The sequence below is a fragment of the Pleurodeles waltl genome, chromosome 9 (genome assembly GCF_031143425.1).
Source record: "Pleurodeles waltl isolate 20211129_DDA chromosome 9, aPleWal1.hap1.20221129, whole genome shotgun sequence".
Lineage (NCBI taxonomy): Eukaryota > Metazoa > Chordata > Amphibia > Caudata > Salamandridae > Pleurodeles > Pleurodeles waltl.
Genome location: NC_090448.1, coordinates 1,152,018,391 through 1,152,034,935, shown reverse-complemented (window position 1 = coordinate 1,152,034,935; position 16,545 = coordinate 1,152,018,391). Strand labels below are relative to the sequence as shown.

At 40.9% G+C, this 16,545-nt stretch overlaps 1 protein-coding gene across 9 annotated transcripts in view; it reads left to right on the top strand.

Annotated features, from left to right (window-relative positions):
• Positions 1 to 16,545, top strand: part of RYR3 (ryanodine receptor 3) — a 1,450,647-nt gene that overhangs the window by 133,317 nt on the left and 1,300,785 nt on the right. The gene's annotated exons all lie outside the window — the stretch shown is intronic.

Here is a 16,545-nt window from a genome sequence, read left to right as displayed (position 1 = left end):
CACTACTGGCTCATGGCAGTTGGGAAATGTCATTCGCACATGAGCGCTTGTTAATACACCCATATTTTCAATTATTCTGTTTCTAAGCAGGGCTTGGAGGAAACAGTGTACTGTAATTTAAATAGCATTTGCTCAACCATCTGGTGCACACTTCTCACGTTTACTTCAGTATTTTAGTGTTAACACACAAGTGCTAAAATAGGCTAGTCTTCATTGATGAAACATATATACTGATCACTTTATTACCATCTGTTATTCACATCCCAACAAAACAAATGTTAGTAGGACGCTCTATAAATAGTGCAGGAACACATTCAGAGGACTTTTCACAAGAATCTAAAAATGCATAGTGATATAAAATTAAAAGCAATACAGGAAATGCGTGCATGGCCATTACAAACCACACATAAAAAACCACCCAATATGCTCCTTTTACTACCAACACTAATAATGCAAGTCTCAACAGTGTGAATGGTCTTTGTGAAAGAGGTGTTATAGCACTTGCTACCTTAACTGACCCTGCTTCTCAGCATTCCTAATGTTAACGGATATAGGAGTAAAGGAAGAAGCAGTTGTGAGACCTAAGATTCTATTTAATTTCAGTTCAGTAATCAAGTTACTTCGTTTGTGCTTTTGACTTGCTAAAGTTAGTGATAGCAATCAGATAAGGCTTACCACAGGATACTGTAGAAAGATAGCGCCTAAGAGACAGCATAGCCCAGTACTGTCCAAACGTTATCTCTTCTAGAGAATATGACATAATCAAGGGGGCAGTATGGAATGAAACCCCCAGAATAACTCCACAACTCACTGTCCACACAACAGTATGTGAAGTGGGCCATCCCGCTCTACCCAATGGCTCCTTTTGCTTGAGTGACTACTCAAGGCCTGTGCACGCTTTTGACATCTTCCCAAATTAGTTCCTTTCTCTTGGGTGACAAATCTAGTTCAAAGTGTGTTTTATTGTGGTGATGTTTCAATAATAGATTCAAACAACTGCCATTTATTTTGCCTGCATTTCAGGTTCCCATTTAGATGGTGACATATTTATTTTCCTTCTCCTTTTTAAAGTTGCTCCTGTGCACTTGTAACGTTGTGGCTGTATGGAACTTGATTCTTCTCTCCTTCACAAATAATAACGATATGAATACAAATTTATGGGCCAACTAAAAAACTTATTTAAAGAAAACACAAGTAACATAGCCACATTACTGATTTTTTTTTTCAGTTTTAAAATGTTTATTGAGATTGTATGCTGGCCACGTTTAGGTGGATGCCCGTTTTCTTTTTTTTCTATTTATGTTTGTGGCATATACTTATAATAAAAATAATCATTGTTCCAGATTGCTGAGCCAGACCACTTGGCTGTGCCAATGCTCGGTTTACATTGCTGTATGTAAAGTACAACTTTGATAGTATGCCATTCCTTATTTTTTCCATACCTGCACAGCCACACTTGCTGCCTAAGTCAGGTCTGTGTGTGTTCTTTTCTTTAACATTGTCACAAACACCTGGCATGCAAGATGATCCTTGTTGGAATTTTGTTGCAGGTTCATGATGGGCAAAGAGTTTGCAGAAAGCCAAATAATAGTACTTATTACAGTAAAACAGATTGCAGCAGCTGTTTCTGTATTTCTGCTTCCAGACCCCTGGTGGAATTATCTAATTACCATGAACCTTTTTTCATATTTTTTGTTCTCGAGGCCCGTCATATTTCTCATATTTTTTAAGGAGTTTTTAATATTAACATTTTGTTCAGTTGCCCACTAAGCTACTGGGTCTTTAAAAACTATTGTTGAACTTTAGTTTGTTATTTAAAGGTATTTGGTGAACTCTGAAAGCACTTCTTACTGTTTTCGATATTTTTAAGTAGTCAACAGCAGAACAGTTTAATGCCCCCATCCAATACCTGAGTGCTCTGGTCGCGTGTTTGTGCATGAATATCATGCCTCTCTTGAAATTCTCCACTGCTGTAGGTTTCTTAAAGCATCTTTGGCGCATTACCAAGACGTATTGAGACGGGACAATATAAAGTCCAGCTATTTGCCAAATTATGCACGGAAAGCAGTAGCTATTCAAATTGGTAACTTTTCCGAAGTGAAATAGAACATTGTTGCACTCCAGGGAGAAGTTTGCAGATTTTACAACAAAATCCAATTTTTATCCAAATGACAAGCCTTTTCCAAGGGGACCTTCCTGGCTTGTCAAAGGTGATACTGCATATGTTCCTTGCTGACCAGGGCATAGGTACTTGGTCTGTCATGTTTCTCCTACAAAGCCGTAGTAGCTCTCCCGGGTAGCTTAGTCCAGCCAATATTATCGAGTTCTATGTAAGTAGGAGTGTGTAAGTGGTGCGAAGGGTAATCCAGATGTAGTATAACATAATTAATATCATACACACTTTCAAGTGTTGATGTCCACGTAGGAAATTACTTATTCAGAAATAACACTTTCAAAGAGACCTTTGAATTACAGTGAAATATGAAAACGAGCTGTGAAAGATGCAAGCATTAATACAATAAAAGAACAATTACATTATTTTCATTGTATGTTGTTTGGACATCATTTATACATTATTCATTGAAAGGAAGACTCCTGTCTATGGGGGCCCAACTCAGGGCTCCTATGGGTCAGGAGAGCCCCAACTGTTTGGGGCTCCCCTGAGGGTTAGGGGGTTCCCTATTCAGCCCAAGACCAATGAATATTTTGCAAGATCTGGAAAATCCAAGGGCCTCTAATTACATTCTGCAGGGGACCACATCACTTCACATTACACCACTGGCCCTCTATTCTATGTAAGGTGTTTCTGCACCAGGAAGAGTCATGCCTTCTTGTATGCTCTGCTGCTTCTGGGTCTCTTATATTGTCACATTCTACTAGGTGTCTACCCATATTTACTGAAGAGCCATTAAGAAAAATAGATTTATGGTAGAGCCCTATTTTGTGCTTTGCAGACTAGTTTGAGTTCTGTTCTGCAGTTCAGTCCAGACATGCACTTATCATAGGACACAGTTGGCCAATATTATACCATGACATTTCAGCACCCTAGATAGTTAACAAACAGTCCCAAGTGCTGAATGTAATGTTGTATAGTTTTGTATTGTAATTGCACTTATTTATCGCCTAGTACCCTAGAGATGCACTTTACAATGGTGGCTTGCTGCTTCAGAGCCCAAGGGTAGAGATTAATCCAGTAGGTATTGATTATTGTTAATTATTTGGATAAGTTATATGCTCGTAGGGCAGGGTTGTGTAATTGAATAAAATATCTACTTGTCCATGGGACAAGTTGCTTCCTAAATCTACTAGTCCTGTAAAAAATCTACTTGTTCCTTTGGTGCCATGTAGTGTGGCAACAAAGTATGGCAGCAATCTCATTATATAAGAGCTCTAATAATAGCCTCTCTGATTATGCCAGGAATAGCAATTTCAAGCCCTACTATAGCAATTTCCTTATTTTGCCACCTTTTCGCAGATCTACATGTTGGAGGAAGCAGTAAGCAATAGTTCCAGTGCTGGAATGCCTTTGAGTCTGTGCAAACCTACTAACTTATAAACTATATTTTCCCATACTGTGAAAGGTTGGAAATTTACCCCTGACAAGGGCAGAAGTAGATGTTCTTCCAGGTTTGCGAGAAAAGTGGTTGGAAGGAAACTGAACTTGTAAACGCTCAATAGATTTTGAGCAAATCTACACATGCATATTTGCTCATGATTAAATACAGTTCACAAATATTTTCTAGGAGTATGATTTCCTGATCTACTTCTGTAAATTCTTGTGAATTCATGAAAGCCACTAATGCAAAGACATATACCATGGGTACACTGTGACTTTTTTAAAGAATTGGGCCCCCAATTAGGTCTCGCATTAACCAAGACATTTGCTTTTATTCAAACTCTTTTTCTTTGTATCCATTTATTGACTGGCTTTACTGTGAGTGATAGTATTCTGCTCTTCCACAAGGAGCATATTGGCACACAAAGTAATTTTGTTCAATGCCAGGGGTTACTGTGGCATTGTGCGCTTTTTGAACCCAAAAACCTTCTTTTTGCTTTTTGCCAATGTTTGTTACAATGATGAGGGCCTGGCAGCTCCCACAACAATAAAGTGTTACAAAAGCCATGTCAAAACAAGACACGCATTGACAAAACCAAAAGACTGACAACTGTATTTAATCATGAGCAAATATGCATGTGTAGATTTGCTCAAAATCTATTGAGCGTTTACAAGTTCAGTTTCCTTCCAACCACTTTTCTCGCAAACCTGGAAGAACATCTACTTCTGCCCTTGTCAGGGGTAAATTTCCAACCTTTCACTGTATGGAAAAATATAGTTTATAAGTTAGTAGGTTTGCACAGACTCAAAGGCATTCCAGCACTGGAACTATTGCTTACTGCTTCCTCCAACGTGTAGATCTGCGAAAAGGTGGCAAAATAAGGAAATTGCTATAGTAGGGCTTGAAATTGCTATTCCTGGCATAATCAGAGAGGCTATTATTAGAGCTCTTATATAATGAGATTGCTGCCATACTTTGTTGCCACACTACATGTCGGATTGATTGGCTTTGCCAGTGCTGGTTTATTTTCATGTTTCCTATAATCTAGTTGAAAATGGTTATACTGACTTTCCATTAAGAATATTATCTGTAAATATAGACATGCATCAACACATTTTACTGAATGGTGCTTCAAAGAAATAGTACCTACATTTTCACAGTAATTTAGCAAAATATTTTTTTCCTACTTGAATTGTTTTCCTTAACATTTTATTTTGAAAGCAAAGAATCCTCAGTTTTGCTTAACAACCTCTGCAAACATTTGCATCTTATCAGAGAGCATTCTGGGAGCATAATACATAGCCTCATATTGTTAAACTTTTCAAACGTGAGTACACTTTTTATTTTTTTGGACTGGAACCACTGTCAGTACAGAGTGACCTTACAATGTTTATTTAGAGCGATCACCCTAATAATAAAGGCTTTGCATTAATGAACCATAAATACAAGTTTGAACCACATGAACATTTGGACACAAATAGTATTTCAACTGTAGACATTTCCCTTCCCTATAAACTGGCAGCCTAAGCGTTTGTGATGCAGTGGGCTGGACCTGCTTGTCCCAAGGACAAAATAAACATGAAAACCTGTTGTCTTTCACTCCAAACAACCTGTCCTAGATGTCTGGCTATAGGAATTCCACACCCCTGTCTTAGGAGAACCATTCAATGCATGAATTCCAGTTTTTTTAAAGTAGATTAAAATAAAAGTAGTTAGGCGTTTCAAATATATGTAGCTTACTTTACCTGGTGAAGAAATGAGGCACTTTACACCAGGCAGCACACTGCCCGGCACCCAAGGTTAGTGTATAATTCCATGGTTTTTGATGGTTAGTGTTGAGTAGTGGGATTGGTTGTGTGCTCTCAATGAAACCAGTCTATGCCTTTATTCCAGTTTCCTTGTGGTAGATAAAATTAATAGGAAGTAGATGTGATCATTAGTTGGGGAGGGGGTGCTTGAGCTCATGCATATGGTTGTGTAGATTAACAGCATTAGTTGATATTAGGTATTGTTAAACTGCAGGGGTATGGCTTTCAAAGGAGAGGTTGTGATCTTTGTAATGAAGTGTGAGCATTTTGCAGAAATACAAGGATATACTTAAGACAAACACTCTTGGGACTGTGAGTAGGCTGTGCTGAGAGAGAGGAAACATACAGAACATGAGAGTAAGGAGAAAGGTATTTCAAAGAAAAAGTGACACAACAATTGTAAGTTTTAAATCGAGGTGTTTTTTTAATGAAGTGATTTAAGAGTATGGAGGAGGCTTTTTGAGACAGCATGCAATCTGAGGATGCAAAACTTTAGAAAGAACCCACATTATTTGCACGTGATCAGTGCTAGAACACTGTGTTAGCAAGATCAACTGGCTGGACGCAAATATGGGGGAATATTGAGAGCTTTAAGCTGTGGTCAAAGAAAATAGTAATCCTGCAATTTTAGCAACTTGATAGAATATACAGGGTAATAATGTTAATATAGCAAATGAAATTTTGCAAATGCTGATGTTCACACTTAAAGTTTAGCTCACAGTGTTAATTAGAAAAGTGAAGTGGGATCCAATGTGAAGCATTTCTCTAATGTACCTATGGTCTAAGTGAAAGAGGTGATTGTTTATTTTTTTGCAGTTGTACATAGCGCATATTGGGCAAAATGCATGAGAGCACTTCACATGAGCTCCAGATTATGTTACACAAGGTCAGATCTTTTTATTTTTTGGCACAGGGAGAGTAGGGGATTTGCCCAGAATCACAGGATGTTGAGCCAATGCTGGGACTCGAAACTAGCATAAACCTCAATTCACAAAAATGCCAGGGGTAGCAGAAGTGACATCACATACCCTTTGACCTTCAGTTTTACTCACACACATGCTTACAGATACTCTCACACTTACGCATACTCTCTATCTCACATAAACACACACTCACCCGCAAGCATGCACACAACCCAATTGTACTCCATTTTTTATTACACTTATAGTGACTAATGAAACATTACTCACAATTAGTGTAACAAAAATACTGAGAGAAAACAAAGAGAATGGTGGCCCAACTGACATCCATAAGAACGAGGTGCAGTGTTCCTGCCACTGATTTTACCACCTCTGAGGCCAGGGGTTGCAAAGACAGTGCCTGGAGTTGCAAGCGGCAAGCAAAGGTCACAGCTGCGACCCCTGGTTACCCCTAAATGTCATCCATGGAAACTAGTTCCCCAGTTCCAAAGTCGTAGCTCTGGCCATTAGGCTACATCTCCTTCCATTGGTAGAAGACACACTGTTACTAAATGTACAGTAGCCTTAGTTCAAAGAGAGAGGATATGACCGGAAATGTGAGAGGGCTCGATTATGAAGAGATTGAATGGAGCTAAAAAGACAGGATGGAATTAGAAATGGAAGAAGAGGGGAGAGCACACTGAAAAAGAGGTGGCCAGTGTGCACAGAGAGGGGGCAGGAGGTGTAATAAAATAGAATGGTCAAGGTTAGAAGAGGTCATAATGGATAGGAGATGGAAGACATAACTAATATATGAGAGCAGCAGAGGAGGGGATTAAAGAAAGGAGAGAGAAGTGGTGGGAAGCAGAAATATGACTTTGGAAAGACTCATGGCAGAGTACAGCAAAATAAATGGAAGATAAGCAGAGGGTAGCAAAAGAGGTGAAAGCACAGTTGACCAAAAAAGCAGCTAAGTGAGAAATGGCTCCTCCACTCCATTTCAGTCACTTTTCACATCGTGGGCATTATTTAGTCTGCCGGTGGCTATTTATTGATGGTGCTGATGTCGATAGCCTGGATGCCTCTGGTGATTAGGTACTAAATTTTGTTGATATTTGAAATCTGGATAGTGCTGTTGTCTGCACTAAAGGCGCTTATGTTTGTACATTGACAGTATTAATTTCTGTAGTCTAGATCAACCGACGTCTGTGCACAAAGGGTACTCATGTCTGTACACTGATGGTACATTGTGGTCTATGGCTGTGGCAAAGGGCCATGTTGGTCCAAGGTCACCAACAGCAATGCCAACAATTTTCTCTGGACCACTAATCCCTAAAAATCAGCAGTTCATTTTAGTGTGTTTCAAAAAAGTAAGCCAAATACAAATGAAATGAAACAAAAAGTGTATAAAGTACAATTAAGTTGCTTCCTATTGGTAGGGATCAACGTATTTCTGTTCCCCTGGGGTACTACGGTCTCCTGGTATCAAGTGGTTTGTGTTGTGGCACACAGTAGGCTTTCTGGACCAATAACAAAGTTTCTGTTGTTCCTGGATGGCCTATTAGGAGCCCACCCCCGGCTTCTGGTTAATGGGCTAGCTTCAGTGTAGAGTAGTTGTCCCCAAAACTTAAAATTAGTGGCTACATATCTGGAAACGTTAGCCGTGTTTTAAAAAGTTAACTGATGTAGGCTGTGGGGTGTTTGCCTTTCTCACAATTGGAATAGGGAGTCTGTACACCTTAGTATCAAGTAGCTTTGGTACTTTAAGCAGCCAGTGTCACAGGGCCATTGGCCCTGGGTCACTAGCATCCCCCACCTAAGGATAGGCCTTGTATGGACTGGCTGTAATCCCCAAAAGGATTTTGACAATACCCCACAATGCCCACTTCCAGGGATGAGGGAGAGGGTGTCTTTGATTTGTGCTAAGAACTCTCTCAGATAGAGGACTGTGCTGCAGATGTACCCAAGACCAGAGCTCTTTTTAACCTCACACAGGGGTGGCCCCCAAGGGGTACTCACGACAGACTGGGTCTTAACCCCTGAGTGAAAGGAGAGGTTTGGTGGTGGCCGGTGGCAACTCTCTTCACATCCACATGTTACATAGGAGTGTCCAGCATATTATTGGCTTGGTTGTCCTAATACTGGGCAAGCTCCACGGATGGTTGGACAGCACAGGCTGGTCCTGGGAAGGAACTGGTTTCTTCTTGGTTGAGGAATTCACTGATAATCAAGCAGGCAAGCAGAGAGAAGCAGATCAGGGTGCAGGGGTGAGTATTCAACCAGCTTCTGCACAGCTGGAAAGGCAAGGGGCAGGTCTACACTTTGGAGTTCTCAGCAGACTCTCTCATGCTCTAACAATGACCCTTAGCGCTAACTCCAGAGGCCCGCCGCTTATGGATGCCACAGTTCCCAGGGAGCATTATTCACTTTTCGAGGTGTCTGGGCATTCAGAAATGAGTGCTCTTTTTTCCCCTTGTTCCACAGCACACTTGAGGAGCCTGGCTTAATGGAAAGATTTTATAGTCGAGCCATCTTCTCTAAATGTGGAAAAATAATTCCTTCTTTGAGCATTGTTGCGTTGAACCGTAGGTCAGTGAAGATGGTCATTGAAAAGGATCCTTCTTTTATTAGATGTTACCCATTTCTTGGAATGCAGTTTATTTTCCACACATTCAACGCTGAAAAAGAAGCATTGCTTGTTAGGAATACCTAGATTTGCGCGTGAATCCGTAGGCATCACATCCTCAAGCTATCGCTACACTGCTGCCACTCAACCTGCGCCCCCATCACTGGAGAAGCAAAGGCTAGCAGACCACGTCTGGCATTAAAGGGTCGCCCAGCCGATCATAAGGCTTGTGGTGTACATCAGTAAACTGGCTTCCCAGCGTGCAATCTAGATCAGGACTTTGAACAGGAGAGTGGACGTTTATGTACCACGTTACTTGTATCGGATAACATGCAAACACCTGCTGCTTTTAATTCGGAAACAGTGTTTGCTTTGTTAGATATACTGGTGTGGACCTAACTGACTCCGAAGACAACCACTAAACGCTACATTAATGGCACAGACAGTCTCTGGTTTCCAGGAGCACGGTCCATCTCAGGAACTCAGTCACTCAGGCAAGAAAATACGCTGCAAAGCACATTCTTTCGGTGTCATCGGAGCCCACCTCAGACTGGTGACGTCAAAGGTCACTGGGCTTTCCGCCTCATATTCCAACTTGCATTAGCTTCTTTCTCCAGACTGTCACCTTCCGTCTCCGATTCCCTTCTCTTCCTAGTTCGACCACAGCTGTGCCTAATCTCCCTGTGGGTGCCCTTCTTTTATCTACAGCCATCTTTCTACACACTGGGACCGGTGGAATCTTCTTTTCCAGAGCACCTTGGCGAACAAGTTCCCATGTCCCGCCTCTTTTTCACTTGATTGCCCTTCATTCCTAGGCCATGCATAGCCTGCCATTTACCCATGCCACGTCAGCACCAGCATTCTCAACATTTATACCTGCATTTTCAGCTCACCACCCACTAAGAGGTGTGAAGGGCATGGAGTAATGAATCTTGCTTGAGCACACAAACTGCAGTCAAGTGGCAGTGACAGGTATCGAGTGGTGTTAACAGATGTTACAGTAGGCAGGCTCAATGAACCCTGCACTCTTTGAATCACTCTCTTCTTATGAATGTAGGTCAGTCATAGTATTGTTACATAATAATAATAATGGTAATAAAAACGTCTAAATCTAGATTGTGGCAGCAGACAGCAAATGTGTCCGGCCTCCCCTGCATCACTTACTTACTTATAAGGCAGCCATGTTTGAAAAAAACAGCATGTGGATGCGTCCTTTTATGGCTGTGTGTACACAGGCCCGTGCATGTTGTACATTTGTGTTCATTCGCTATTCAAGAGCCAGTCATGTTGACTTCGGCAACGCTTGTTTGTACTGGCACTTTGATGGAGATCAAGACATTCATAACTTTCCTTGACACACTCTGTCCAGAAAAAGTCTGGTGCTCCTTTGATGGCTTTAGTGCGCATCTATCCAAACGTGTTGTGAGACACGGAGTTGTACCTAACTCCCAAGCACTACATCCAAGTGCATAGCTGCAAAGTTTCCCAGGTCCATGCATGATGTGTTACTCCTGTCCGGGTTTTTTCCTTCGGATTCTAGGACTTGAAGTCATATTTTATAATGGGATAAACAAGACTGAGGGTCCCAGAATTCCAATAAAAATCCTGTACTAGAGCAGCACTTCGCGCAGTGACCGGGGAGACTTGGCAGGGCTGGAAGTGTAGTAGGGCTAGGACTCCAACACCTGTGAATTACACTATGAACAGGGCTTGAAGCCCGAAAAGTTCAGAGGTGAATCGTTGGCCCATGAAGAAAAACTGTTTTATGAATGGAAGTTGAAGAAAGGATTCGGTTAAGTAGCAACTTCACTGCAGTTTAAGTTTAAAACTCAACAACACAGGGCCATGCTACACCCAATAAAAGAGTAACCATCTTCTACCTGGCACATCTACAATGGTTCAGAGGGCCCACACTGCCCCCAGTAGAAGAGTGCCATCCTTCCACCTGGCACAGCTGTGATATACAAACGTCCAGAGGGCCCACCCTGCAGCCAGTAGAAGAGTGGCAACCTTCTACCTGGCAGAGATGACATCTATAATCATCATAGCAGCCAAAGGATGCTGTGACTGCAGGAACGAGGCAATTCGTACTTGTAACACAAGTATACTTAAATATATGAAAAAAGGATCGAAAATGATGGCGTGAGCTCTAGATTCTTGCATCTCTGGAACTAGCAAGAAAGGAGGAACTGACATCAGAGGTATAGGTGGCATATTTACTGATGAGCAGCATCACTTCTAGCGGTGCTGAACAACCTCTTAGCTGGAGCAGCACTTGGACCATCTAGTGCTATGAAAAAGACATGTTGAATCTCAAGCAGGAAGATATTAGAGCCACCAGAAAAAGTGTTATTAAATATATTTAATCTTCTCATATCACAATCTGCTAAGCATGTGACCTCAAAGAGATTCTTGTATGCCGAGTGACAGGGAAGAATATTGAGCACATCTTAAATATATATAAAATAAACGAATATGGTAACATTGCCATTTGAAAGTGGTGTACTTACTGTGAAGGCGTTGCTTTTTCAACCTCCACATGAAGGTGTGATTGTGGTAGCTCGCGGTGTTAGGGTTAGCACCTGTGTCAATTAACAGTGTATTCTAAAACAAGCAAAAGGAGTCAGTGAGAAACTAGACATCCCAGCGCGGCAACAAATTCTAGAAGCGCCTGGGAGTATAAAGGATACTGAGTTCTGATTAATGACGAGTGACGAATTAATTAGTTCAATCTGTTTCCTTATGAAAAGCATGTAGTATGAAACAATTGTTTCTCACTGTAAGGGTGGAGTTAATTACTTAAGAGATCAGAGAACTCTGTGTTCAGATAGTTCTGTGCATTGAGTACTGTGTGCAGGGATATGTATTGACCATAAACTGCAGGTTGCAGGCTTAGCGTGCTGAAGGACCATCTACTCACTTCCTCCATCCTGTGTTGAGGGCCCTAATTCACCAGCTCAATAATAACACCTGCTATACGCGCATCGAGAAATGATAGGTGAGCAGCAGTGACCAGTGAGAAGGGTCTCTCCTGTCATCAGAAGTCTTACAGGAGCATCTCATTAAGCTGCCTTGGCAGTAAAAATTGATTCACTCACTACAAGCCCATTTCTAAAATTCATAAGTGTATTCATCATAGGTATCCGTAAATTATCTGAATAAACTGTTAAAGGCTTGGACAAATACCTGTAGGAGTGTGCTGATCAATGTATACTGCCCTGCTGGCTTCCAATTAGTCCTATGAAATGTATTGCATGACGGACAATCTGCTGGAGGGATTGTGGCAGAAATGTGTATTAGCATATTTTGTCCCACAAGTAAGATATTGTTGCTGCCTGAGAAATCTTTTCTGAAATATGGATATGTTTGAGGAGTCTGCTTCATTTGCACAGTTCTCTACCTTTTTTGTACTACATTTAGGAGTGCAAATGGACCTGAAAATAATGTGAAGGTCCCTAATGCTTGTCCTCTACCGTCTCCTGGTAACACATATGTTTCCACTCCTCATTCTTAAAGATTTCCCTTGCTACTAGGTTCCATCGACAAATGTCTGCAGATCCGAATTGTGTGAACCATGTGCCTTTTGTGCCAGGAGGTGCCCTGTTTTGTGGAATTAAGTATTGTACTCACCTCTTTAAAGCAATCTTACATTTTCTCTGAAAATCTATTTAACATACCCCAAAACCAACAAGCCAAACCATCCAGTACAATAAAAAAAAAAAAAAAGTGTTTCTTAAAGAGTTTACTTATGGATGAAGTGGGGTTTTTTGAAGTGGAGAGAAAAGTGAACTATCATGTGTCGTCTTTCGTACCTGATGGTACTGCAGGGGAGGATGCAGGGTTTAAGGAAGAGTCTGCAGTGGAGAAACTGGAAGCTTAGCTCCTTATAAATTATGTTGTATGACTGTTTCCTTAATGAACCTATTCAACTTGAGGTTTTCCCCTTTTTGCTCTTGCCCATCTTCTGTATTCTCTGTTTTGTTCCTATGCTGAACAAGTTACACAATGAATGAACACATTTTTTCATTCAAAAATATTTTGGTGCAGTCACAAAAATAGGCTCTTTAAAGATGACAAATACCACATTTCTGTTTAGCTGTTACTTCCCACTATTTAAAGTACAGTGGCAGCTGCAGACAGACGATTATGCTTATTAAACTATAGGAGCTTGGTTAGTTCTCTGTGGTTGATTGCAGCAATGTTGTTAATTTCAGACTGAATAACTTTAGATCCGTTAGACTCAGGCCATTTATCAAATCCTGTAACTCTGTTTAAGATGTAGTTGAACTTCAGAGAATATATTTAGTCAGACGTCACCTGCGAGATATAGTTTAAGGAAGCATGCCACCCCATTTCCTCTGGTTTAGGATGTTCTCATAACACTCTTTGACTAGACATGCCCACTGGGCACAGGTGTCCTTATTCAGTGATGGCTGGTGATGATGAGGGTACATTTCTCACTACAGCTGGATTGTGATGTCACAGTCCCTGCTGTAAGAGCCAGCACAGTGTGAAAGCAGAGTCCTGCGCCGGACACCAGCTGCCTGTGAGAGGCAGGGGTGGCTAGCCTCGTACGGACCTTTCTCACTTTCACTGACAAGTCAGTCCTTTGTTGAGAAGGAGTTAGTTGTTGCTGTAGGTCTTATTACTGCGCTGCTGCAGGTCAAGACAGGTGAGTAGGATCAACCTTTAAATCACCATACACTTTAAACTACCAACATGTCCTGAAAACGTGCTTACATTTGATTACTTTTAATGGAGTACACCATGCCTCAAGCTGTGCTTATTTCCACAGTATGAATTCTCTGTTTATTTTATATGTGATCTGCTCCTTGATGAACCCTTGTTGAAAGAGTAGAAGAGCAGGGCGTATGCTACAGTATGCAAAAGTGTGCTGTAATTTACCCCACTGCTTCCTTCCTCTAAAAGTATTTAATGTAACTCCATGGGACCACCGGAAATCCATGTAACACATCACAGTGGTGCTTTATTTCTGTTTGGATGCATTACCTACTTGGTGGCCCTTCAGCCATGTGCCGAAGGCAGCAGCTTTGCTGTAACAATAGAAAAAATACATTTGGCCTACATGGACATCTCTGGGATATAGTCCCATCTTCATGAACATGTCTTTGAAGTGAAGGACTTTAGTAGATGTCTTGGGTCTCGCCATTCCCACTAACATTTGCATTTGTTCCTTTGGCAAATTGCTGTTTAGGTGTATCTATGTGAGTGTTGATATGTCTGTGGTGTGAACTTAGCGGATGTACAACAAACCATGGATATATTAATAGGTTTATCTGGTAATTAGCTGGGGAGTTGACACACACGATTCGTGGGATGGGAGGAAATTTCAGTTAGGGTGGTCCTTACTGATGGGTGATGAAGTGCTACCGAAGAGGTGGGTCTAGTCTGGGTCGTTAGCCCCTTCTGGAATTCCAGGAGTGAGGCCACGTATGTGGAGGGAAGTTACTCTGTGGCATTCAAGGCACTAAGAAAGCAGCTTTCTTCTAGCAGTGTATAAACGTGCCTATGTTCTTTTTCCGTGACATAATTTTTGGTACTATAAGAATCTCGGTCGTTAAGAGTGAGAAGTGGGAAAAACTTTTAAAAAAAGCTGTGCCATTATAGGCTAGACGTACTATATTAGCCAGGGGGGCATTGGTTTCTCTGTTACTAACTTTCCAAATATTCTGCCTGATCAGTGTGACTGACATAGAAATCTCATCCTGCTGCAGGTTTGGAAATGTTCGAGTTCTGCATAATTTCTTAGAAACTGAAAAGACAGATTTCCTTTGACCTACTTTACAATAATTTCACTGCCAAACGTTTAAGGAAGGTTTAGGAACAAACAGTAAATTATAAATTTCTGAGCACCTTAGACTATTTCTTTAAAAGTGCTATAAACATGAAGGAAATACAATCAATAATATTTCTGATTCTGAAAGGTGTATTTTGGGTAAAAGATGTTTGTTGGTGCCTAGGATGAAACATGGCAATCTGAAATATTGAGTCTGAGGGAGAGCAATAAAGAGAAACAGGCAGAAAGACAAACAGCGGTACACTGGACGGCAGGGCCATCGAAACCAAGTCAAAAAGATCATGGGGCATGGAAAACTGGACAGTGAGCACACACAGACAATGGGATTTAGAGACGTGGATCTATGGACACTGGGGCATGAGACATGGGAAAATCAAACTGGAACACAGATATCGGAACAATCAACACAGGTGTATCAAGACATGGGAACATGGACTGACATTGATACACCAAAACATCAACTTAACAGTCTGGGACAGTCACTCTGAGGCATTCACAAAACCAAATATTCTAGTATGAAACTGAACCATAAATGAGCCACAAAAGCATTGTGTTCCGTTGTGCCAGAACCAAACCTAAGGCATCCCCTGACTGCAAGTGTAGCAAGCTTGTATCCTTTCATTTCTCACAGAATGCACTTCTCAAGAAATACATCTGTGTATATTCCGTGTGTTTCAGTTAAAACAATCCACAAAAGTGCATTTCTTTTAAAGACAGTGAACTGTCAAGTTGAAGATTATATATACACGATGCACAATAATGCAGTCCTACAGCAGAGCTTTAAACTCAGGGTTTTAGCACGAGTTTAAGGACCTAGTTTTGAGATGGTATCAAGGTAACATGCTTATTGTTATTGTGTGGAGCATTCCTGGTTAGATAAAGTGTAAGAATAATGATATGCAAAATTGTATAGCTTTATATGTAGCTTTCACAGTAAGGGAATGCCATGTCTTTTTCTTTCATGTGCAAATAGTACTTGCTCTCTTGTGTTTATTGCTTGTTCTAGGAGTTGTACTGAATGTTCTAAAATATTTACTACCTGTAGTGGGATATTTACTGTCTAACCTATGATGCCTACCTTCTTTTATGGAGTTTCTTTGCCTGTTTTATTGTGTTTTGGGCTGTAGTTTAGCGTTGCTGCTGCCTAGCTGTGGGTGTTGAGTACTTTTGCTATGGTTTTTAATATGTTATTTGGAATGTACTACTTCTTCTAGGCACTTTCTACATTTTGCAGGATATTATGACTTCTGCTTGTTTACTACCTGTTAGTTTTGCGGTGCTCATTGCCTGTTGTGGGGGTTAGCTACAAGTTATATGGTTTGTGCTAGTTATTCTAAGGTGTTTTAGTTTTTATTGTGTGATATTTGTATTGTACAATCTCTTCTGTGGTGACATGCAGTGCGTGCTGCGCGTTGTAAGATGTTTAATATATCTCCTAGCATGTCTCTGCCTGTTTGTATATGTTTACTGTCTGATCTTGGGTGTTTGCTAACTTATCGGATGATTTCTATAAGGTTTGGGTCGGTTACGTCATGCCTTCTAATGCTTCCTGGAGCTTACAGCATGTCATATGAATATTATTATGTTTAATACATGATTTTGTGTGTTTATCTCCTGCACAGTCGCATCAAGTATGATACACTGCCTTCACCATAATTTTGCAAGGCCTACATGTCAGCAGAAGCTGTATATAATTTACTTAAGTAGAAATAGTTCTCCAAGTAATAGCGAGTCTCTAAAGGAGCATTAAAAGGCTACATACTAGCAAGCAGAGTCCATACATTACTTCCTTAAATGTACAGCTTGACTGGGTGATAAAGGGGGCAGCAGTATATTT